We start from the raw sequence: 24,553 nt of genomic DNA, 5'->3' as shown, positions 1-24,553 counted from the left end.
TACAGCCCTACCCACCTGCGCCGGTATTTGGTTGTCATGGCATTAGGGCCTCGGGCTTTTTATATATATAGATTAGTTTTAGGTGTACTAATAATGGTTAGTCAGTGATATAATTTACTTAGTCATCCCCCTGATGGTTCAAGTACCTACCTGGCACTACACATAGTTATTGCAATACTATTGACTATATTCCCTATGAATAGTTTACCCCATGACCATTTTGTAACTACCAATTTGTACTTCTTAGTACCTTCACCTTTTTCACCCAGCTCCCCAACCCACCTCTCATTCAGGTAACCCTCAATTTATTCTCTGAATCTATGAGTCTTTTTCTGTTGTTTGTTTGTTTATTTTGTTCTTTAGCTTCCACATATAAGTGAAATCATATGGTATTTATCTTTCTCTGTCTGACTTACTTCACTTAGCATATTACCTTCTAGAATTCACTGGTTCTCAACCTTCCTAATGCTGCGACCCTTTAATACAGTTCCTCAGGTTGTGGTGACCCCCAACCATAAACTCATTTTTGTTGCTACTTCATAACTGTAATTTTGCTACTGTTATGAATCGTAATGTAAATATCTGATATGCAGGATGTATTTTCATTGTTCACGACCCACAGGTCTAGATCCATCCATGTTGTCACAAATGGTAAGATTTCATTTTTTAAGGCCAAGTAATATTCCATTGTATATATATACCACCACTTCTTTATCCACTCATCTATTGATGAGCATTTGGGTTGCTTCCGTATCTTGGCTATTGTAAATAATGCTGCAGTGGACATAGCAGAGCATATATCTTTTTTAATGTTTTGGATTTCTTCAGATATATACCCAAAAGTAGAATTGCTGGGTCATAGGATAGTTTATTTATTTATTTTTTTAAACATATTTTATTGATTTTTTACAGAGAGGAAGGGAGAGGGACAGAGAGTCAGAAACACTGATGAGAGAGAAACATCGACCAGCTGCCTCCTGCACACCTCCCACTGGGGATGTGCCTGCAACCAAGGTACATGCCCTTGACCAGAATCGACGAACCCAGGACCCTTCAGTCCTCAGGCGGACGCTCCATCCACTGAGCCAAACCGGTCAGGACAGGATAGTTTATTTTTAATTTTTTGAAGAACTTCCATACTGTTTTCCATAGTGGCTACATCTATTTGCCATTCTACCAACAGTGCACTAGGGTCCCCCGTTCCTCCACATCCTTGCCAACACTTGTTTGTTGATTTATTGATGATAACCATTCAGACAGATGTGAAATGATAGCTCATTGTGCTTTTAATTTACATTTCTCTAATTAGTGACATTGAGCATCTTTTTTTTATGTCTGTTGGCCATCTATCTGTATGTCCTCTTTGGAGAAATGTCTATACAAGTCCTATGCCCATTTTTTAATTGGATTGTTTGTTTGTTTTGGGGGGTGTTGTATGAGTTCTTTATAATTTTTGGATATTAACAACTTATTGGATATATCATTGGCAAATATGTTCCCCATTCTGTACGCTGTCCTTTTGTTTTGTTGATGGTTTCCTTTGTTGTGCAAACAATTTTAGTTTGATATAGTCCCATTTGTTTGTTTTTCTTTTGTTTCCCTTGCCCAAGGAGATATATCAGGAAAAAAAAATATTACTAAGAGCAATGTCAGGGAGTTTACTACCTATGTTTTCTTCTAGGAGTTTTATGGTTTTGGGTCTTACATTTAAGTCTTTAATCCATTTGTGTTTATTTTTTAATATGGTGTAAGAAGGTTGTGTAGTTTCTTTTCTTTTTTTTTTTTTTTTTGCATGTATCTGTTCAATTTTCCCATCACATTTATTGAATAGATAGGCATGGGTTTATTTCTGGGCTGTCTATTCTGCACCATTGATATATGTATCTGTTTTTATGCCAATTGTGATTACTATGGCCTTGTAGTAGAATTTGATATCAGCTAGCATGATATCTCCAACTTTGTTCTTTTCTCTGAAGATTGCTGTGCCTATTTGGGTTCAGTATAAATGTTAGGATTATTTGTTCTAGTTCTGTGAAAAATGCCATTGGTATTTTGACAGGGCTGTGTTGACCCTATAGATTACTTTGGATAGTATGGACATTTTAACAATGTTAATTCTTCCTATCTATGAGCATGGTATATGCTTTCATTTATTTGTATCTTCTTTAGTTTCTTCAGTGACATATAATTTTACAAGTACAGGTCTTTTACCTCTTTGGTTAAATTTATTCCTAGGTATTTTATTTTTCTGATGCAGTTGTAAGTGAGATTGTTTTCTTAATTTCTCTGTCTTAGATTCATTGTTGGTGTTTAAAAAAGCAACTGTTTTTTTATTATTAATTTTGAATCCTACTACTTTGCTGAATTAATTAATCAGTCTAGTAGTTTTTTGGTGGAATCTTTAGTGCTCTCTCTATATAATATATTATCATCTGTAAATAATGAGTTTTACTTCTTCCTTTCCAATTTCTATGTTTTTCTTTCTGTTTCTTCTCTGATTGTTGTAGCTAGGACTTCTAATAGTATGTTGAATAAAATTGGTGAAAGTGAACAACCTTGTCTTTTTCCTGATCTTAAGGAAAACACTTTTAACTTTCACCCATTGAGTATGATGTTAGCTGTGGGTTTGTCATACATGGCCTTTATTATGTTGAGGTATGTTCCCTCTCTTCCCATTTTGCTGAGAGTTTTTATAAATGGATGCCTGATTGTGTCAATTTTTTTTCCTGCATTTACTTATATTATTATATAATTTTATTCTTTTTTTGTTTATATGGTGTATCACATTAATTGATTTGTGAGTATTGCACCAACTTTGCATCCAGGAATGAATCCCATTTGATCATGGTGTGTGATCTTTTTAATGTATTGCTGAATTTGGTTTACTAATATTTTGTTGAGGATTTTTGCATCTATGTACATGAGAGACATTGGCATATATATAGTAATGTCTTTTTGTAGTTTTGGAATCAGGATAATGTTAGCTTTGTAAAGTGAGCTTGGGAGCCTTCCTTTTGAATTTTTTGGAATAGTTTGAGAAGGATAGGTGTTAATTCTTCTTTGAATGTTTGCTAAAATTCACTTGTGAAGCCATCCAGTCCAAGACTTTTGTTTGTTTAGATTTTTTTGATTACTGATTCATTTTCTTTGGTAGTAATCAGTCTGTTCAGATTTTCTGTTTCTTCCTGATTAAGTCTTGGAAGATTGTATATTTTTATCAATTTATCCATTTCTTCTAGACTGTTCAATTTGTTAGCATATAATTGTTTGTAGTATTTTCTTATAATCCTTTGTATTCCTGTGGTGTCAAATAGGTTCTCAATTTCTTGTTCTCTCTCTTCTCCTTCTGGTATCCCTACGATGCAGATGTTGTTACACTTGATGTTGTCCCAGAGTCCCTTAAACTATCCTAGTTTTTTAATTCTTTTTTTTCTTCTTGCTGTTCTGATTGGGTGTTTTCTGCTACCTTGTCTTTCGAATTACTGATTCAGTCCTCTTCTTTATCTAATCTGCCATTGATTCCTTCTAGTGTATTCTTCATTTCAGTTATTGTATTCTTTATTTCTGACTTTTTTTTATGGTTTCTATGTCCTTTTTTGTGTGCTTACTATCTCTTTGTTGAAGTTCTCAGTGACTTCATGTATTCTTCCTTTAATTTCCTTGAGCATCCTTATAACCAATGTTTTGAACTCTGTATGTGGTATATTCCATGACTCCATTTCATTTAGTTCATTTTTGGAAGTTTCTCCTATTATTTCATTTGGGACAAATGTTTTTTTGTCTCCTCATTTTGGCTGCCATTCTGTGTTTGTTTCTATGTATTAGGTAGGTCTGCTACATCTCCCAGCCTTGGCAGTGTGGCCTTATGTAATAGGTATCCTGTGGGGCCCAGAAGCACAGTCTCCCTGATCACCTGAGCCAGGTGCTCCAGGAGTACCCCTTGTGTGGGTTATGTGTGCCTTATGTTATAGTTGAGCCTTGATTGCTATTGGCATGTCAGTGAGTGGGATTGACCCTCAGGCTGGCTGGCTATGAGGATTGGCCACAGCCACAATGTATGAGCTACTGGGAGAGGGCACCTGACTCTATGTAGTTGAATTCACTCCAATGGGATCTGTTGCCTGCTGAGATCTTCCTTTGGGTGTGTTGCTTGTGGAGCTCCAAGTCTAAAACCCACCACTTGGTGTGCTGGTTCTGGGGCCTCTAGGGAAGGACTTTGGTGCAGGTCAAATATCAGGCACTGCTTGTGACCACCCCAGGGCTACCTGTTAGGAGCTACAAAGTGATCTGTGGCTGGTGACTCTTTGTGTTGGGCCTGAATGCATGAGGGAGGGGCCACATTGTGAACTGGCTGCCACCAGTACCAGGCCTGGGGCAGGTCAGCAAAAGGCCAAGGTACCTGAGACCTGCCGCTGCCTGATCACTGTTCATAAAGCTCAGCTGCTGAAAGAGCCTTGCATGGTATAGGAGTTGTGTGAAGCAGGGTCTCAGGGAGTCACCAGGGTGGGTCAAGTGGTGTTCACCAGGTTAATACAGATTCAGACTTGGTGCCCGTGCTGGGCCTGAGGCCACTCAGCAAAAGTCTCAGGGTACACCAAGGCCAGCTGCCACCCACCTGGGGTCTGCAGACCTTTGTGGTGGGGTAGGGGTCTCAGAGAGTGATCATTGTGGAGCTGGTGGAGTTCGCCAGGCTAATGAAGATTAATATTTGGTCGTGGGAATGGCTCAACACAGGAAAGATGGTGGCTGTCTCTCCAGAACCTTGCCTTGAAGCCACACAATTCAGTTTCTCCCTGTGTGTCTGACACTTCTCAGTCTTTGCTAGAATTTCTTGAGAGTATTTCAAGAAAGACTGCACCATGGGCCCAGACTGGTTAGCCTCAGGCTGTGCATGAGTTGGGTAGGGCGGAGTCTCAGGCGGTAATCAGGGTGGAGATAGTGGAGTTCCTCAGGCAAATGTAGATTAAGATTTGGCCATGTAGTGGGAGGGATCAACACAGGAAAGATGGCGCCAACAGGCGGGCAACAGGACGGCTTAACACAGGGACAATGGCAGCTGTCCCTCAATCTCTTGTCCTGAAGCCACACAACTCAGTCTCTGGTGCCTGCTGAGCCATCGTTTCTCTGCCAGAGCCCAAGGTGAGTGCCTGCAAGCCAGAGTTTGTGTGCTGGCCCTTTAAGGGCAAGACTGAATTTCCAGCAGCCTTCTGTTTCAGATGGAATTCCCCACTGATTTTCACAGGCAGATGTTATGTGGGCTCCTCTTCCTAGCACTGGTGTTCTGGGCTTGGGAGCCCAATATGGGGGTAAGACCCCTCACTCCTTAGAGGGGACCTCTGCAGTTGAGCTGTTCCTCCAGATTCTCAACTGTCAAATGTGGGTGCAGGGCCAGTTTGTTTCACATCTCCACCCCTCCCACCAATCTTGACATTGCTTCTTCTTTAGGATATCCTTAGTTATAGGACTTACATTCATCTAGTCTTCAGATGGTTATCCAGGTTGATTGTTTTATAATTTAGTTGTAATTTTGATGTGATCGTGGGAGGAGATGAGTACAGCTTCTACCTACTCCATCATCTTGACCGGAATACCTACTGACTTATCTTAAAGTTCCAAGTTTATAATTGATTGTACTTTAGTGAAAGGGAGCATCAGGGTATGAACTGTATACAGACCAGTTAAGTACTACTATTTTTTCTTTTCCTGTCCAGCTTTTATTGTTGCTTTTGGCTGTCTTTCAACTTTTTACACATGGTCCTTCACCCTGGATGAGTTTTTTCTGGTTCTTTGGTCTTTAAGGAAGACATAGGTATACTCCCCTTGATCCCTCATTTCAGTGTCTTTCCTCACAGTTCCCCAGAACCAGTCATGGAGGTTTCTACATTCTGTACTAACACCTAACAGGCTTGGACTCCTTTATGCCTTGAGGCCTTTGTACATGCTGGTTCCTCTACCAGAGACATACTTTTCTACCTACTAACCTCTTTGTATCTGTGGTTAACTTCAGTTCATGTGCTCAGGGAAGCCTTCCCAGATCACCACACCCTTTTCCCTAAACAAGATCAGCCATGAGTTGTAATTCCTTTACAACTGTTTCTGTCATAAGACTGGATGTAGTTTTAGGCCAGAAATCAGGTAAAATGTTCCAGTGCAGTTAAGTTTGTGTAACTGAGTGGACAAGCAAGACCTTTACTTCTAGATTTCCAGAGAAATAGTTCCTTTGCTTTTAGACTTTATTTTCTGAACCAATGTTTTTTCTAAAATGTGCATCTTTCTTCACATCACTCACCTGTCCTTTCCACTGCCCCCATCTGCTGGACTTTACACTATCCCTCTTTGGAGCCTCCTGTTTCCCATTCTGGATCCAGTAAGCCCCTCCAAAAGCTGTCTGACTTGAGCATTTTTCTATTCTGTTATTCCTCCTCAGTATCAACAGGTTGTTTAAACACAGTTTGCTTGTGTTTATTTATTCTGGATATTTCAAGCATATGGGAAAGCATAGAGAAGTTTATGGCAATTAGCCATGTAACTATTGCCCAGAATTGCAAGCATCAACATTTGTCCTGTTTGCTTCATACTTTTTTAAAAAATATATTTCTTGATTTTTTTACAGAGAGGAAGGGAGAGGGATAGAGAGTTAGAAACATCGATGAGAGAGAAACATCGATCAGCTGCCTCCTGCACACTCCCAACTGGGTATGTGCCCACAACCAAGATACATGCCCTTGACTGAATTCGAACCCGGGACCCTTGAGTCCGCAGGCCGATGCTCTATCCACTAAGCCAAACCAGTCAGGGCACCTCATACTTTTTTGAAGAAATAAAATATTGCAGAGACCGTTGTGGGTTCCTTTCCCCAATCTTTCATTCTTCTTCAGAGATAACCACTATGTGAACAAGTGTCAGAGATCAGTTATTGTAACATCTATAAATGCAGGGGGGAAAAATGACATTTTGGCTGGCCTTATGAATGGAAAACATTATCTCACTCTTAATTTCATTTCTATTTCCCTGATTACTTGTAAGGTTGAACATTTTTCAAATTTACTGGCTACTTGGCTGCTTCTGTGAATTGCTTCTTTATATCTTTTGTCATTTATCTGTTTGGTTGTTTGTCTTTTTCTTATTGGTTTGTAAAGTTCCCTGTATAGCTGTATTACTCCTTTGTCGGTTATATATGTTGCAAATGCCTCCTTCTAGTCCATAACTTATCTTTTGTCTTTGTTTATATTATCATATATTGCATAGAAGTTTCGGATTTAATGCTATCAAATTAACATTTTATTTTATGATTTCTGCATTTTATATTTTGATTAAGAAATCCTTCCCTATCCCATGATTGTAAAGATATTCTCCTCAAAATATTTTAGATATTTTTGTTTTACATTTTGAATTTTAATTCATCTGAAATTTATTTTTTCAATTAGGTAGAAATAAAATTTCTTTTTATCAAGCTGCCACATATAGTTGGTATATTTCTTCCTTTGTTATCTTTATAATTGTTGTTGGTTTTTCTTACCTTATTATACTGCCTAGTAATTCCAGTACAGTATTAAATAGATGTGTCCTCCACCCTATGCTAAATCTCATTTAATTTGATTACACTAGTAATCAATAATATAGATGTTAACTTTATAGATGAGGTAACTGAAACTTGGGGAAGATAAGTAACCTTTCCAGAATCACACAGCTAATAAGTAAATAATAAAGTCAGGATTCAAACCCAGGTTTGAGTGACTTCAAAGTGGAATTGCTTATACTGCTTCTTGGTCGCAAGTAACTTGGGTAAAGATATCTCCTTCCTTGCCTGCTCTTGCCCAGATCCTCTATGTCTAATAAGGGAAGAAAATTTTACTGAAGTGATGCCAGAAAAGCACTTCCAGTGTGTCTGAACAAAACTAATAGACTTTGTTTAGTTAGACCTGCCAAAAGCAGATTAAAGAACCTTTAAGTATGAAGTAGTTCTTATTCCAGATGGTATAAGCATTCACTCAGGTAATAAAATCACATCTTGATGGAACTTCAGAAATAAAGAGTAGACCTTCATAGTAAGTTAGCATTCTCAGGAATAGTAACAAGAAACTGAAATTTCCTCCCTTCCTTCCTTCTTTCCTTCCTTCCTTCCTTTCTTCCTTCTCAGCCTCTATCCATAAAAGATCTGAGGCAACTTCTGAAGCTCTATCCAAAACAAGATAAAATACCAATTTGGGAAATCAGGGCAAAGAGAAAATAAATATGGCAAAAAAAAAAATCTTGACTTAGTGTCATTTACTGAGTTTGGCCACAACATAGCTTTAAGCTTCCTAGCAACTGAAGTAAAGAAAACCTGTCCAGCTACACAATTCACATTGGACATGGCATCAAAATAGAATTGTTGCTAAGGGGTTACACAGTGTTTCCTAATTCTCAGACAGAAAAGAACTTCTGCCATAGCCCTCATGCAGGGACCCTGGGTGATAATGTGGACAGTGCTTCCCAGCATGTACTAGGTAATGGGGAAGTGTACCTCACCTGAACCCAGTTCCACTACTCAACCCCAAGCTCCTTGATGGAGCAGGCACCATATCTATTTTAGTCCTCATTATATACCATAGCCCAGCACAGTGCCTGACACATAACAAGTGTTCATAGTGTAGTCTTTGAATATATGAATATTATTTGTACCGTCCTATATAACAAAGAGCTAATATGCTAATTAGACCAGACGGCAGAATGATCTTCCGGAACAACCTTCCAGGATGACCTTCCGGAACAACTAGTGGGCGGGGGTGGGGCTGCTGCGAGGGCTGAGTCGGCAGCCGGGGCTGCAAGGGCCGAGATCCTTGCATGAATTTCCTGCATCAGGCCTATAGTGCATCAATAAAAGCCAATGGCCGGATACAAAATTAACATTTAAGAAATCAATTGTATTTCTTTACACTAGCAATGAACAATTCCAAAATGAAATCAAGAAAACAATTCCATTTATAACATCATCGAAAAGATTAAAATATTTAGAAATAAATTTAACAAAAGAGGTGTAAGACTTATACACTAAAAACTACAGAACATCATTGAGAAGCTAATGGCAAAACATTGGAACAAATTTATTAAAAACAGTTTTATGTGAAGTAAAAATATTGATATTTTAGTTATGTGGCTTTCTAAAATCAAGGCTTTGACTTGACATAGAAAATAAATAAATATTAAGAGGAATACATAGACTAACATACTTTTTATAATTTCCTAGGAGTATTACTCTTTTTTCAACCCAAGGTCCTGGTAAGAAGTAACAGCAGAGAATTTGAGGATATATTCTTGGTCAAGAATCTGAAGAATAGATATTGTATATTGCTAATACATGGTGCTGCTAAGAGCTTTGATGAACCAGAATATATGACACCATAATTTCTTTGTGAATTGGAAAGTGCATATTAGGTAAATTAAAATCATGATTATGCAGGAAATGGGAAACTGCTTCAAATGTTTAGCAACATCTAATTCATATTATGGACTCTCGTGTTACTGATTTCAACCATTGATCTGTATTCTGATATCTGCCTTAAAACATGTATCTGCAGTCATTGACTAATTTTTATCGAGCCCATAAATATGTGCCTGACATTTTTCTAAACAACTTTATTGCTGTTATCTCATGTGATGCCAGAACTTTATAGAGGCACTGTTCTTATTACCTCCTTTTACAGAAATGAAACTGGGGCCTAAAGAAGTTCAGCCACTTGCCCAGAATGACAATTGAGCACGTGACAGTGTAAGAAACCAGGCCCAGGCCTGGGAACTGTGCAGCCTGTACACCTAACCACCCCTTATAAGAGCAAATAAGAGCAAACCCCAGCTTCCCGTGATTGGCTAGAATTGCTTTTTCCTGTTAAGTGTGGTGCATGGATGTACTTTGAGGGCCTTGTTTTGATGTCCTCAGAATGCCACAATTAGGACCACCTTTCCAGAAAGTCTCCTAGAACTTCAGGAATAACCAACTACAGTTTGTATGACATTTGCCAATTGTTGGCCTTAGAAAATACCTTGCTTAAACGGGGCTGGACACAAGTTCCTACCTCACAAAGATTCCCTTTCTGTAAAGGTAACTGGGAGTCTGTAGTTAAGACCTTGGTCTCTAGAGTCAACTATTATGGTTCAAATCCTGGTTTAATAATAGCACCTTCCTCATAGTGTTGTTGGAAGGATCACATGAGACCATCACTTAGGGCACTTAGCACACCATGGGGCGCTTAGAAAGCTTTTAAGGATGGCAGCTGCTAAAACCCTTTTAAAACTGGACCTGGAGTGGGGTGTGCATCTGACAATCAGCAAACATACCCGACCGTTTAGAGCTGAGAGCGGCTTTGTGCTGCAGACTCCTGAGGCTACCTGGAAGCACTCCACCTCAGACTTAAACATTTTCAAATTTGTTTTTAACCAAACTTAAAGAAAAGGGATTCCCACAGTGTGAAAGAGGCTGCCATTTCCCAAGAGGGACCGAAGGAAGCTTCTTTTTGTTGGTGGAAGAAATGAGGGAGAGGGTGAGAGCTCAGGGTGAGGGAAAAGCAGTGGACCCCCGGCTCTGAGTCTGGGTCCAGGGCCAGCTGTCCTTTCAGCTCCCTGGCTGCTCTTTCTACTTCTACAAAACCAGGGGCTAGACGACAGGCCCTTCCAGTGCTGCTGTTCTGAGAAACCATAAAGCCTCTCTTGAACTCGTGGTTTAATGTGAGCCCTTGGCTTTTATGGAGGGGCCTTATAAGTTTGGACCCTTGGAAAGACCTCTCTGTGTCTTTTAGGCAAGTCCCCGGGAAGGCATTGTCCTTCATGTTCCCCAGTGCCCTATATCCCAGCGTATAAATTCCTCTTGAAATTTGGAGCCAGGGAAAAGTTTGTCTCTCGGCTTGATCCCTTACATTTTTGTCTGCTTGGATGACATCTGTGATACCCCCTCAGTGTGTTTCTCTTATTACTCCATTGGCCCAGAAGCTGAGAGCTAAATGCAGTGGTCAGCAATAGTGGCTTCCCTCAGACAACTTGGGTGTCTAAATCCTTCCTAGAGCTGGATGGTGGTGGTGTTTGATTTTATGTTCTTTAATATAGAAACCACACCGGATCCCTCTGCGGCATTACACAGGGCAGAAATCATTTGTGCAAAATGACATAGTAAATAAATGCAGTCATAAAGGAATACTCTTCCTCCTCTCAGCTGGGTCCAGCATCTGGCTCCTTCCCCACTCCCAACAGGTCGGAAACAGCAACACCAACTGATATCTAGTCAAGACCCACTCTGAACCCGGCACTGTTCTGAGTCCTTCATATGTGTTTGCTCATTTAACAACTTTGCATTTGGGGATGCTGTTATTACCTTTATTTAGAGATGAGGAAAGTGAGGCTCCGAAAGATTAAATAGCCAGACAAGGTCTCACAGCTTGAGAGACCACCCCCTTCCCTCACTAGCGGTGGACAGGCAGGCCCAAGGTTCACATTAGACTCAAAAGAATGCCTTTAGTTGTGGGAATCCACCTGGCAGAGAGGCCTTGGTCCACCTCAGATTAGCTTGTTTATGTGGATAATTAGTAAGCCAACCACAAACAAATAAACATCAGGAATAAACCCAAGGAGGAGGAAGAGAAAATTGATGACCACAGTAGACAGGCGAAACCTCTCTGGTTTCTATCCTGAGATTGATTCTCAGGCTCACAGTTGATTGGGGGAACCCATGGATTTCAGAGATGTCAACCCATATTTTGGAATGTATGGAATTTGGCCATGGATGGGGGATGGTCCCTGGGGCAGCCCAGGTTCCCCAGACTTAGATCTGGTAGGAGGCCAGTTTGGCTGCTCACCTGATGGGGTTGTAGAAGTGCCCCCCAGTGTTACCTGGCACTCAGTGAGGAACCAGTTGACCTATTTGGCTACAAGCCCCAAGCAGATCCTGCATGTGGGCATCATTAGTGCCTTGTGCTCACTCACTGAATGTAAGAACAGCCACAAATAGGAACAGGATGGGAAATAGTCTTGGCCAGTCATGGCCAGGCTTACCATCCAGGTAAGAGAGACTGGGCTCAGCTGGGAATGTATCCCCAGTCAATATACAGATGTCTAAATGTGACCAAATAACACCACAATTTTAAAAAGCACATCCAGAATTTTTACCTTCAAAATGATCTCTTGTTTAGTCAGTAAATAAAAGGTTGATTGAACCTCCCCCTATGCCAAGTAATGTGCCAGGTGCTGGGGGCACCGCAACAGCAAGCTCATCTGGGCCTGCTGGCCAGCACCGCACCATAGATAACTGCAGGCCGTTGCCTCTGGGTGGTCAAGTGTGGTGCTCCGGGAAGCTCTGTCTTTTGCAATCGCTTTGGGTGGCTCTGCCTTTAATCTGGAGATGGTATCACTGCTGGAAAAGCTGCCCTTTAGGAATTGCCTTCAGAGCTAGTCTGGGTCACACAGGAAAATCCATCTCACTATTTTATAGCCACACCTAGCTTGTGACCAAAAATGGTATTGCCTAGCCGGATGACCCACTTTATTCCCCAGACTTGGCTCTGATTGACTTGTCTGTGAGCCAAAATTATATCCAACTTCTAAGGATGGATATTCACCACCACTGAGCATAATCTGGAGAATTTTGAAATAATTTCTCACTTGCTTAAACCCCTATCGTCTTTGGTGCCTCTGCTGTAACACAGCCCCATCTCCCTGATGGCAGAATAACCCTCCTCTGCCTCCATATCCCTGACTAGTTTGGGAGCCTTTGGAAGGTAGGACTGTATGTACATACTCTGCAGTGTTCCGCATGGAGTAGATGTGAAAAAAAATGTGTATTTAATAAAATGGAATGTGCAGGCTCTGAAAGAGGTTTCCAAAGAGCTGCTCCTGGACTGTGCTGAGTGACAAGGGTGTTGGTGGAACAATGGGCAGTGTAGTGTAGGCGATGGATGTGGGCTCTGGAATTGATCAGGTCTGCCTATAATCCCTACACAGATTGTTCATTCTCTCTGAGCCTCTGTTCCCAGTGGAATGGGAATAATACTGCCTCATGAGGACTTTTATAAGGACTAGTGAGAATATTAATGGATTGCTCTAAGCACAGTGCCTATTGCATAGTACACTAAATCAATAAAAGGGAGTTATTATAGTGTTATTTCCTCCCCCACCCCAGGACTTCTGTAACAAAGTACCACAGACTGGGTGGCTATTGTTATTATTATTATTATTATTATATTGGAGTAAATTCTTATTAAGATGCATAAATTCTGTTTGTTTGTTTTTAAATCTCACCCAGCATTTACTTCATTTTTAAAAGCATATGTCATAGAGATTTCATGCTGGAAGGAGCCCTAGAGCCCATCTAAGTCTAACCTCCTAAATTTACTGAGATCCAGAAAGAGAAGTAGATTAACTAAGTTCATACAACTGGTTCTTGACCCAACTGGGTCAGGCCAGATCTCCCTTTATGTAGCATTTGATTTTTGTACCAAATTTGGAGATCCCATTTTTCTTCCAAGGGCCTTTGTAAGCAGGTCAGGGGGTCTGGGGCCTAGACCTCCTGGGCAGCAACAGCCAAGGATTTGGCCTATGCATTTGGGGAGCTACAAGCACATGCTTCCCACACCTCTATGCAGTAAACTCTGTTGCTTTGCAGTGTGCAGAGCACATGTATGGTGATGTAGTTGTGTAGCTGGTGAAGCCGGCAGGAACCATAACCATAGGTGGTTACAGAACACAGCAGACAAACTGGTACCACTACTTACCAACTTACTCACTACTTAACTTCTCTGAGCATCAGTTTCTTCATCTGTAGAACAGGAACAGTAATAGTATCTACACACAGGGTTGTTATGAGGGTTACATGAGATATGCACGCAAGGTGCTTAGCACATAGTAAATAGTTTTTAAAATATCCCATTATGATCAGTAACATCCAAAAACAAAGTCTACTTCTGGCATCCCCACCAGTCTCAAGCCAACCTCTGATCAATTCTGAAGCCCTACCTGGTCCCTCTCCCAAGTAGGTGCTACTGACAAACCCTTTCCCTTCCTCTAATCCCCTTCTCATCCAGCAACGACGTGGCCTCTCAGATGGTCCCTCCCCAATCAGGGACCATAAGATCCTTGAAGTAATCAATAGCAGTTGCCCATCAGGCTTTCTTATGCCTAGCTGGCATGGCTCTGTGGTTGAGCGTTAACCTATAAATCAGGAGGTTATGGTTTGATTTCCGGTTGGGGCACATGCCCAGGTTGCTGGCTCGATCCTCAGGATGGAATGTGCAGAAGGCAGCCTATCAATGATTCTCTCTCATCATTGATGTTTCTATCTCTCTCTCCCTCTACCTTCCTCTCTGAAATCAATAAAAATATTTACAGCATTTTTTTTAAGTTATAGAACAAAAAACACTTATGGCTTAAAGAAACACTGCCTCTCCTGGGAGTTGCCTTTACTTGGAAGGCGTTTATGCTCTGGTGCCCTGCAGCATGTCAGACTCCCTCATCCCTGGATTGGTGCCTTCCCCTCTCCCCTCCTAGAAACCACTTTTTTTGCCTACAAACACACTTTGGGTTCTGTTTGCTACCATTTTTCTCTCGAGTAAAACTGGGTATTTGAGAAGTTCTGAATTTCTGTTTGGAAAACATGATACTCTTGATAAGACCAGAACAATCCAAATAACCCTAAATGTACAGAAGCCAAATTAATAAAACCCAAGGGTGATTTTTTTTCCATCTAGAGAAGTTGTATTTCCCAGCAGTTCTTACAATGCCTGGACTCTGGATCAAGGCCCTTCCTTGATTCTGGATATTACATCATTTTATTTTGGCTAATGTAAACACTCATCACCCCGCGCCATGCAGGGTTTCTCAGCACTGTTGGAGCCTGGGCTTCGCTCCGTGGGTCTTGCTAGTGATTAATGGTTTCAGAAGGAAGTGCTGCAGGAAGAGGCTTTGCGGGAATGGAAGAGGTGAGGCAGCTCCATGTGAGATTCTGCAAAGGGATTAAGATTTGGCACCGGGCTTGGTTTCTGTGCAGCCTCTGAGGCAGAGAGTCTCAGGAGAGGGAAGCAGGCTGTCAGCTGGGGCTTTGCACGCTCTCGGCCCGCCTTGAGGGTTGGTTGGCTCTTCCCTCTCTCTACGGTACCCAATTTTACCTTCTGAAAGGATGGATGCAGATGCTGGAGACTTAAAGGAGGCAAGGTAAGAGTTCCCATTGCCCAGGAAGTCCCCTGCTGTTCTTAATGCGTGGAATCCGGGGGTCGTTCCTTTACTCACGCTGCTGTGCAGTGTTATCAGACACAATTCCTCTGAGACATTTCACAGAGAGGATCAGGGAAGTTTCTCTCCTAGTTAAGAGAGTTTCTAAAATGTTTTAACCCCAAATGCTTAACTGTAGAGGCGCCAATTTTTCTTTCTTTGAAATCACAGCAGTGAGATTACTTCTGTGCATTTTTAATCTACATGATTTTGAAAAGAATCCTGAGGGTTTATTAGATGTTTGTTGTTCTTTCTTATATAATAGCCGGTGGTGGTTAATCAACATCTCATTTAATTAAAATTTTTATATTCTTCAGAATACTAGATCTTGAGTATCTTTTTATTTGTTTATTTTTTCCTTATCTTTTGGATTTTGTGAATATGATATTGGTCAGGAAGATCCTTAAATATAACTAATTTTAAGGGTAAAAAACTATACTTAGGAGTTCAATGCGATCGTATTTGATAGCATCCTTGATTGAAATGAGCTACAGTTTTTTTTGATGCTTCAAATACACTTTGTTAAAAATTTTCAGTGTAAATATTCATAGTTTGTGGGAAAGGTGATGCAGTCTGTGTGGTTAAGCTATTTGTTCACAAACATTAAGAGAGTATTAGACCTTTGATAAGACAGCTTGGGAAGAGATCAGTGAAACAGTAGTTTTCTGCTCACCACACTCAATTCTAAATTCTGTTCCTATTCTTAAAAAAAAAAATCTAGAGTTAAAAATAACCCAGAATAAAACTTGAAAACTGTTTTGTTTCTCTGTATTTGGCTAACTTCACTGCAAAGTCCTGTGTTTAAGGAATTCAAGCTATGAAGACTACTACTCTTGAAACGGTTCACAATTCTATCCGTGAATTTCTAGAACCCTTTTCAAGAGCATATGATGTTGTATGAGTATTAGGATTACAATTTAAATTAAGTGTTTGTTTGTTCTACAACCCTAGGAGATGGATTACAACCCTAAGCAAGCAACAAGAGAAATCCTATTAGTTTCCTGACACAAGCTCATTTTTCTTGTGTCCAAAGTGTGGAGTTGTCAAAGTGAGGAAAGTGGGTATTTGGTACACCTCGTTACAATGAGGGTGTGTGGTAGGAATGGGTGCGTAGCTGTAGTGGCAATAGATAGATTCAGGGACTCCTGATCCTTACTATTTGTTGAAAGTAACTGTTTTTGTTAAATGTAGAAGACTCCAACCCTACAACTTGGGTTGGATGAGAAGAGGTCTGTGCATCCAGTTCTTACTGTTTTTGTATGACGAGCCCTTTTAGTTCATGCCATCCTCTCTTTTTAGTTTGGGAAACAGGCAGGCTGTAGAGTCTTTTGTATTTTGTATTACTTTAACCTAGCATTTTATCCACTGTCTTTGCTTTTAGTGGCTAATAATAATGAAGGCTTCCTGGCCGGTTTAGCTCAATGGATAGAGCATCAGCTTGTGGACTGAAGGGTCCCGGATTCGATTCCGGTCAAGGGCACATGCCCGGTTGTGAGCTTGATCCCCAGTATAGGGGGGCTTGCAGGAGGCAGCCGATCCATGATTCTCTTTCATCATTGATGTTCTATGTCTCTCTCCCTCTCCTTTCCTCTCTGAAATCAATAAAAATTATTAAAAAAATAATAATGAAGGCTTGAGACTCAATTTGAAAAGACATGAGAGTAGTTGTAATCTTTAGGAAAAGAAAGTCATCCAAGGGTTAAAACACGCAAACTCTTAGTTTGCAGAGTCCATTCTCTTCTGACTATTGAAGAATCTAGACAAACTATTGTTACAAGTGCTTCCCATAACTGAGCTTTTAAAAAAAATCATTCAGTATAGTGTGGGAATGGTAAAGCTGATGTTGTCCTGACTTTACTCATTGTCATATTGACATCTTCTTAAGGGATATCCTTAGTTCTCTAATATTTTCAGAAGACAAAAATGAAATCTAATTTTTCAATGCATTACCTTGTTCTATCTTCCCCCTCACCTGTCATTTTGCAGAGAGGGGAGATTGTCTAGGTAAACAGTTGAACAACAATTGCCATGAGTTATCCTTTCTTTCTTAAAGTGCTCCGGATAAAGATTCATTTCTTTGTTGTTTTTATATCTATCAAAATGGTAAGACATGGGGGTAGCTGAAGAAAATTCAAAATTCAAACGGTACGAAAAGGTAAATAATGAAAAGCCCCTCCAGGGATTTCAGACACCCAGTCTTTCCTAGGCGATGTCTGAGAGAATTTGGAAAAGGAGTAAACAGTGCTTTCGAACCCTGCCCCAGCCCTTACCAAACTTCAGTGTGCATAAGCAACGCCTGCTGCCTTGGTTAAAACACAGTTTCCTGGGCTCCACCCCAGAGATTCTGACTCTGGAAGGCAGAGGCCAGGCCCTTGAATTTGCGCTTCTAGCAGTTTCCCAGGTGCTGATGCTGTGCTATGGGACCACACTTTGAATGGCACCGGTTTAAAGTGAAGGCCTCCTTCTGCGTGCGTTTTCTTCACTTTTCCATCTCCAGTTTTCAGAATGGCTTCTGCTGAAATTAATAGCCACAGTAACCCACTGGGAGAAAGCTGCGGGAGCAAATAAATTCCGTATCTGTAATTAGAACTTGGGTGGAGAGGGAGGTGGTGACGGGGGAAGATAATCTGTGTGAATAACTATGGCATGTGGTACACACGCACTCGGCGGCAAGGGGCATTGCCTTACAGTTGGGTCATTGTAAATTCTAACCTCAGTTACAATCTGAAATGACTCCATCAGCTAAAGTGAGCACAGCCTCCATTAGAAATCTCTTTTTATAGGTTGTAATTTTGAAATCATTTACACTAATTATATACACACACATGCTGGAAAAATGACCTTGTCTCTGCCCCCTTCACCTCTGTTTCCCCACGGGTATCACCACATCTGCTTTGTCCTGTAACAAGTGACACACGTGGATCTAATTGACACAAGTGAACACAGATGACACTTTGGTATTGGGCAGAGTGTTTTCCATGAGACCAGTCCAAGCTGAAAGTAGGTTTGTTCTCATTGATTTATTGGCTCAATAAATGTTTACTGGGGGCCTTATGTGCCACCCACTGCCAGGCCCTGTGATACAGCAATGAGTTATATGGATGTGGTTTCTACCTGTATGAAGCTTTGGGTATAATAGAGATTCTTGGACAAGGAGGTGAGTGGCCCAGCACAGGATAGAGAAGGGAGAGAAAGGGAAGACCAGGAAGTATGACACACGTGATAGGTGCATATGTGCTGGTTGTATGGATGGAACCCTTCCAGTTCATGTTGAGTTGAAGTTACTCAGTGCAAGTCATAATATTAAGAATATAGGGACCCAGAGAGTAAATCACAGTTCTTGCCCTCAAGGAGTTAGCCCTTCAGAGGTAGGTAATACAACTTTAACAGTCCAGCAGTGTGCCATTCAGAGAGCTTCCCCATACACTGTGGTCCCTGGTGCCCACAGGGACAGCATTACATGGGTTAGATAATAAAATACAAGCATTTGTCTCTGGCACTCACTTCTGTCACTTCCCAAAGGAGCTGTTACAGCAAGAACAAAAGATGAAACATCTATTGCGTTTTATGTACTGTTCATTTCAAACCCTGACATGTTTGATCACAAGATGCCAGTTGAATGCAAACTGCTTAGACAGCTAATACTAATAATTTTCATGTCTTCATCTGCAACATAAGCACATACAGAGAAGCAGCAGGGGTGTGTGTGGGTGGGGGCGGGTGAGGGGTTTTGCCAGAGGCTCTGTATGTTCAGTGATTTCTCCACTGGGGTCGATCCAGCTTAGGAATCCAGTGGGGTCATCAAATTGCACCCATGAGGAAAGAACTGTAGCAGCTCCTGCTTAGACTGGTAAAGGACACAGGGAAGCCTTGGGGCATTCCAGAAAAGTGACTCCATTTTTGCAACAGTTGGCAGAGGGAGTTGTTATACAGTAGCACTAATTGGATTATCTAGTGTAGTGGTCGCCAACCGGTGATCTGTGGACCACTGGTGGTCCATGAGGTCCGAAAGCTTGGTGACCGAAGATCTAGTGCAAATAACGAGAAGTAGGAAATCAATAGGATTAGAGCTGTTGCGTGCATGTCCAACTCTCCCCTTTGGTCCCGTACTACAGCTTGGGAGCACACAATAGGAAGGTTCTGAGGGCAGCTGAGAAAGTGGTTGAAGGTCAGAACCTTTTGTGGTCATTATATATATAATGACCTGTATATAATACATTTTGTATACACACACATAGCTATAGTACATAGCACCATGAGATAGGTGGGATTTGAGGGTCCTAGGGAGAGCAGAGGACAGGGCTGTTGAGTTTTTCAGGAATCAAAGACTCTCATAAAACAGCTGGCAAAGAAGGGTAAAAAATAAAATAGATTATCAAAGTAGTGGAGAAATACAAGGAGACTCAACATAAAAAAAGGCCATCAGGAAATGCCCAGTGGGTGGAAATAGCCAACAGTTGATGAAAATATGGCAGTAGAAAGGGGTTATGGGCCACCTAACTTGGATAATGAGATTGAGCTGGAATCTGGAACAGGACTGGCCGAGCTAAAAAATCAGGCCAGTTAGTAATAATGAGGGTGTTTACTAGCTTGTTGATTGGCAAAATACCTCCCTGGGATGAATTAGGACAAATGATCATTTCCTGTGCTAATGATTTAATGGAGAAAATGAAGAGAAGCCCCACAGAAGGTGCAGGGATTATCTGTGTGTAACCTCTGTAATTTAATGACCCTAATAAGTTTAACAATCTGGTGCAAGAATGGAAGACCAAGATAATATATACATGACAGGAGAACTAAGAAAAACATGAATAGTAATTATGAAAAAAATTGTCAATAAACCTCAAGAATCTTGCCAACTAATTTTTAAAAAAACATTACCAAAGACTTTTGGGGAAAGCATTTTGGAAGGTGGGATTGAGAACTAGCTTCCTTTTCCTACCCAACCTTCTTTGGTCAAGATGATAAGATGATTCTCAGAGGGGGGGGGGGGTGGGGGGAGAAGTGGGAACTTATATACATATATGCATAACCCTTGGACACAGACAATAGTATGATGAAGGCCTGGGGGGCCCGGGGAGGAGGAAAGAGGAGAAAAGGGTCAATGGGGGGGAGGGGGAGAGAACATCTGTAATACTTTCAACAACAAAGATAAATTAAAATCTGAAAAGAATAAAAAACCATTTGCAAAACACTTACTTTGTCCCAGGCATGGGACAAAGCACTCTATGTCCTTATTTCATTTGACCCTCATAGCCCTGGAGGTTGGGATAATAATTGCTATGTACACATGCAGCTCAAAAAGGATTGCTTAAGGCAAAGACACATTCACAGAAAGAGACATCTTCAGAAAAAAACCCCAGAACGTTAATTCAGTTAAAAACAGGGGGAACCCACCTCGGAAACCCATGAAAAGGATCTACATATAATTTAAGGGGCATTCTATAAGGATCGGACATTAAAAACATTTACAGATGATCAGGACACTCCTTTAGCTATACGAAAAGGAGCCAACTGGCATAATAAATTATTTGCATTGATCTTTTCAGAAAAAGTTATCAAAATGAATATTACTCTTAAATCATCCTTAGAAGCAGAGGTACTAGATCAAATAGTAACAGATCACAGAATTTTCTAGACCTAGTTGACAAACTGGATGTAGATAAATCATGGGGACAGCTTGGCATTCATCCAAGAGTTCTAAAGGAATTCAAGGGTGAAGTCATGGGGCTGTTGTTTAAAGCAGCTAACTTTTAGCTTCAAAAATCCCGCAACCCCCTAAAACCTTCGTTGTCTGGTAAAGTTGCCCAGCTTCATGTCTGCACTACGCTATTTGAACATGTTATAACATATACATAAAACATGAAATGCAATAATACATCCAATAAGAAAACATGTTTTTTAGACAGCAGTGATTTTGAATTCCCAAACCCTGTTGTGTCACAGTCTTGAAAGTCTTTGTGAGCATTTCATTCTTGAAATTGCTGAGAATTAACCCAGCCCTTGTACTATCGTGTAAAATACGCTTATAATTATTCATGTGAACTCAGTAGCAAAAGCACAAAGAAACTAATGGGCAGTGACTCAGTTTTTTGAGAAGGTATTCATCATACAGTGTTGCTTCAGTAAAAGGAAGAGAAGATTCCTGCAGCCTTGGAAACGGACGCTCACTGTCCAATAATTAAATAAAAGGCATGTGGAGGATTTGAAAACTAATCAGCTTTGAGCTTCTAACTGCAGTCAGTCCAGCTGCCCCATTTGCCTGGTGGTCTGGCCCTGCTCCCAGCTGGCTCAGGCCTTTTCCCTTCCCGTGGTCTTGACTTCATCTAGCCCTGCCTGATCAACTAGTCCAGATGCCCTATTCCCTGCCTTGCTGTAGGTAGCCCTGTGCTCTATCACCATGGCCTGCAGCGCATAGAGCAGGAATAGAATGGGGTGGGGATGGAGTGGGGTGCAGTCAGCATAGAACTGCTAAGTGAGCAGAGAGACCAGTGCAAGGAGTTGGTCAGGGTCAAAGCAAATTGGTGTGAAGGTCAGTCAGTCAGTTAACAGGTCTTTTTTGAGTACAGAGCATGTGCTAGGTAGGCATTGTATACTGAGGGTATAGATGTGAATGAGAGAGAGAGCCATTGTGAGAAAGATACACAAGTAACAGTTACACTAGAGAAGGGTTTTCAGCCTCAGCACTGGTGACAATTTAGGCTGGATAATTTGTGGTTATAGGTTTGTCCTGTGCATTGCAGTATATTTAGCAACATCCCTGACCTCTACCCACTAAATACCGGTAGCATCCTCTCACACACACCATTGCAACAACCAAAAGTCTCCGGACATTGCCAAATGTCCCCTGGAGGCAAAATCGTCCAGGTTAATCATCACTGAAGTAGGGTATGATAAGCGCCTGAATGGAGAAAGAACAGGCCATTATGGGAACTCCTGGTAGGTCTCCTGGCAGGGAGGGGAGACTTCCTAGAGGAAGTCCTATCTAAGAGGAGAGTAGCCCCCGGTGAAGGCTTGGAGGAGACAGGTGGGTCAGGAAGGGAAGTACTTGAGAGTGAGGGAATAGCCCGACCTGGAGACCAGGGGGAGCCAATATTTACTCATGGGTGAAGGACATGCTTTCAGTGTACAGCTTGATCAGTCCCCAAGGGGCAGTGTTCATACCCAGGGTCCGCCAGCAGGTTAACACCTTTGGATGCTGAGCTTGTGCACAAGTAGCTGGCACCAGATGAGGAGCAACATTGATTTAGAGCTGCTTCCCCTGGTGGTTGCAGGTACAAGGGGAAGAAATGGGCATCCAATCATTGTCTCGGTGTGTTTTCCATAGAAGTAGAATTCTGACTAATGGCCCCTTTCAGGTCTAATGTCCACTTTTGATTAGCTAAGTCTAATCGAATTAGAGCAAGATTCAAAACTTGTTAGCAAAAAACTTCTCATGTGGCTCCCCTAGGAATTGCTTCCAATTGCTAGGAACTTCAGACTGTTTCAGCAACTGCTTAACAAAGAATACATTTTAATGACCTTTAAAATGCCTCTCTCTTCTCTCTATTCCCTCTATAACAGACTCTTTTTCTAGAGAGACTGGTTTTATTTATGCCAACAGAGGCCTGTGTGCCCCATGCTGGGTCTGTCTTGGATCACACAAAGATGAGTACACTGGGGGAAGATGCATTCGGTGTCTTTGTTTTGGAGGTAACCCCTGTGCAGCTCACCTCTCCTGTGGACTCCTTAATCACCACTGTACCTCGTGGGAGCCTCCATTCCTTAATAATAACTGGCACTGAGCACTTGCTGTGCGCCACAACTATAGGGCTGTGTAGCAGAGGAGAGAGGCACTAGAAGTGGGAGAAAGGGTAATAATCAGGTCTGGCATCATCCAGACCCACCATTCGTGGGTGGTATCATCCTCATTTACAGATAAGTAGCAGGCCTGATTTCACACAGCTCCTAGGGGTACAGGTGGGATTTGAGTCCCTGTTAGATTCTGAGCCCGTGTTCCTTCCACATATGTATTCTGGAGAAACCACCCAGGCCTGCAGGCCTTGTTGTGGCCCAGCTCCCATGCCATTAGGACTGGCTGGTCAGGGCCTTCACAGGCTGCCAGGAAAATCTGGACTCGAGTGTCCCCCAGGACTGAGAGTGAGGCTGTCATTTCCAACTGTTGTTGGGCTTCTTGTGATCCAGATTCAGCCTCAGTTGGGCCATTGCTTCATTGCTTCATTCACAGATTGCTGAGATGGCTTCACAAGCCGGGACCCTGCTCTCTTCACCCTCCCAGCGGTCCTGCTGCCTGCTCCCAGGGGCAGTGTGGAATGATGCTGACGACTCCGGGACCAGGATTTAGGAGACCTAGATTCTAGGTACCCCTACCTTTCCCTTGCTGTTTGGCCTTCAGTGTGTTGCTTATCCAGCCAACTCATTTGCGAAATGATGAGCCAACCATAAACCCTATCTTGTTGTCTCCACTGGTTGCCCTGGATATGGAATAACATGGTGGTTATAATTGCAGAGTGAAAAGAAGCATAACTTACCCTTGTCAGGAGGTACTGTGTTAGCAATAGGAGGAACAAATTACCATCAAATTGGCTAATAGTAGGGACTTAATACATATGTATTGAACACAAGAATGAAAGAGACTCCATCAGGAGGTGAATTCCACAAAGGAACTTCATATTAGTGAATCTGATTTTCTAGTCAGGCAAGCAGCTGGGACTTAAAATAAAGAGGAAGCTCTCCGAATACTCAGGCACATAACACTTCAGGCACAAGGCATTATGACTTCTGTAAAAGAAAGTACCAAGGAGATTGTAACTGGCAGGATCCCATCAATTACCCAGCCACCCTCCTTTGACAGATGATGAAACTGAGGATCAGAGACATTGGTGGCATGATCAAGTTCAGATGAGGTCAGAGGTAAACTAAGATTACTTGACCTATATAGACTGTGTATGTGGGGAAAGGGAAACCCTAGAATATCTTTTCTTTGGATTTTCAAATAACCTTTGATCAGGTTGTGTAACAAAAGTTCTTGAAGATTTAGCCATCGTGGGCTTGGGGTAGGCAAGATTGGGACCTATGGGGAAGAGAGCACTTCATAGCTAGTTATACTTTCAGGGAAAAGTGAAAGTGATTTTTCCCCCACAGTACTTGTTCATTCACGAATCTAATCATTCATTCAACCAATTCGTACTCACCAGCTACAACTGTGTGCCATGCAGTGAGCTAAGTGCTAGGATGTAGCGGGGGACAGACACTCCCTGCCCCAATGAGCTTCCAATCTAGTTGTAACCAGACTTATTCCAAAGTGGCCAGAGAAGGCAGACAG

The 24,553-nt window shown here is 41.6% G+C and overlaps 1 protein-coding gene and 1 long non-coding RNA gene across 2 annotated transcripts in view; both read left to right on the top strand.

Moving 5' to 3' along the window:
• The window catches only part of PLCE1 (phospholipase C epsilon 1), a 247,136-nt gene that overhangs the window by 44,102 nt on the left and 178,481 nt on the right, over window positions 1–24,553 (top strand). The gene's annotated exons all lie outside the window — the stretch shown is intronic.
• On the top strand, window positions 4,980–9,387 carry LOC106697387. The gene is made up of 2 exons (XR_001348485.2): window positions 4,980–5,139; window positions 9,230–9,387. It is a non-coding gene; the product is annotated as an uncharacterized LOC106697387 (long non-coding RNA).

The sequence above is a fragment of the Myotis lucifugus genome, unplaced genomic scaffold (genome assembly GCF_000147115.1).
Source record: "Myotis lucifugus unplaced genomic scaffold, Myoluc2.0 scaffold_66, whole genome shotgun sequence".
NCBI classification, from domain to species: Eukaryota; Metazoa; Chordata; class Mammalia; order Chiroptera; family Vespertilionidae; genus Myotis; species Myotis lucifugus.
The sequence above is the reverse complement of the archived record's forward strand: the minus strand, read 5'-3'. Positions and strand labels throughout refer to the sequence as shown.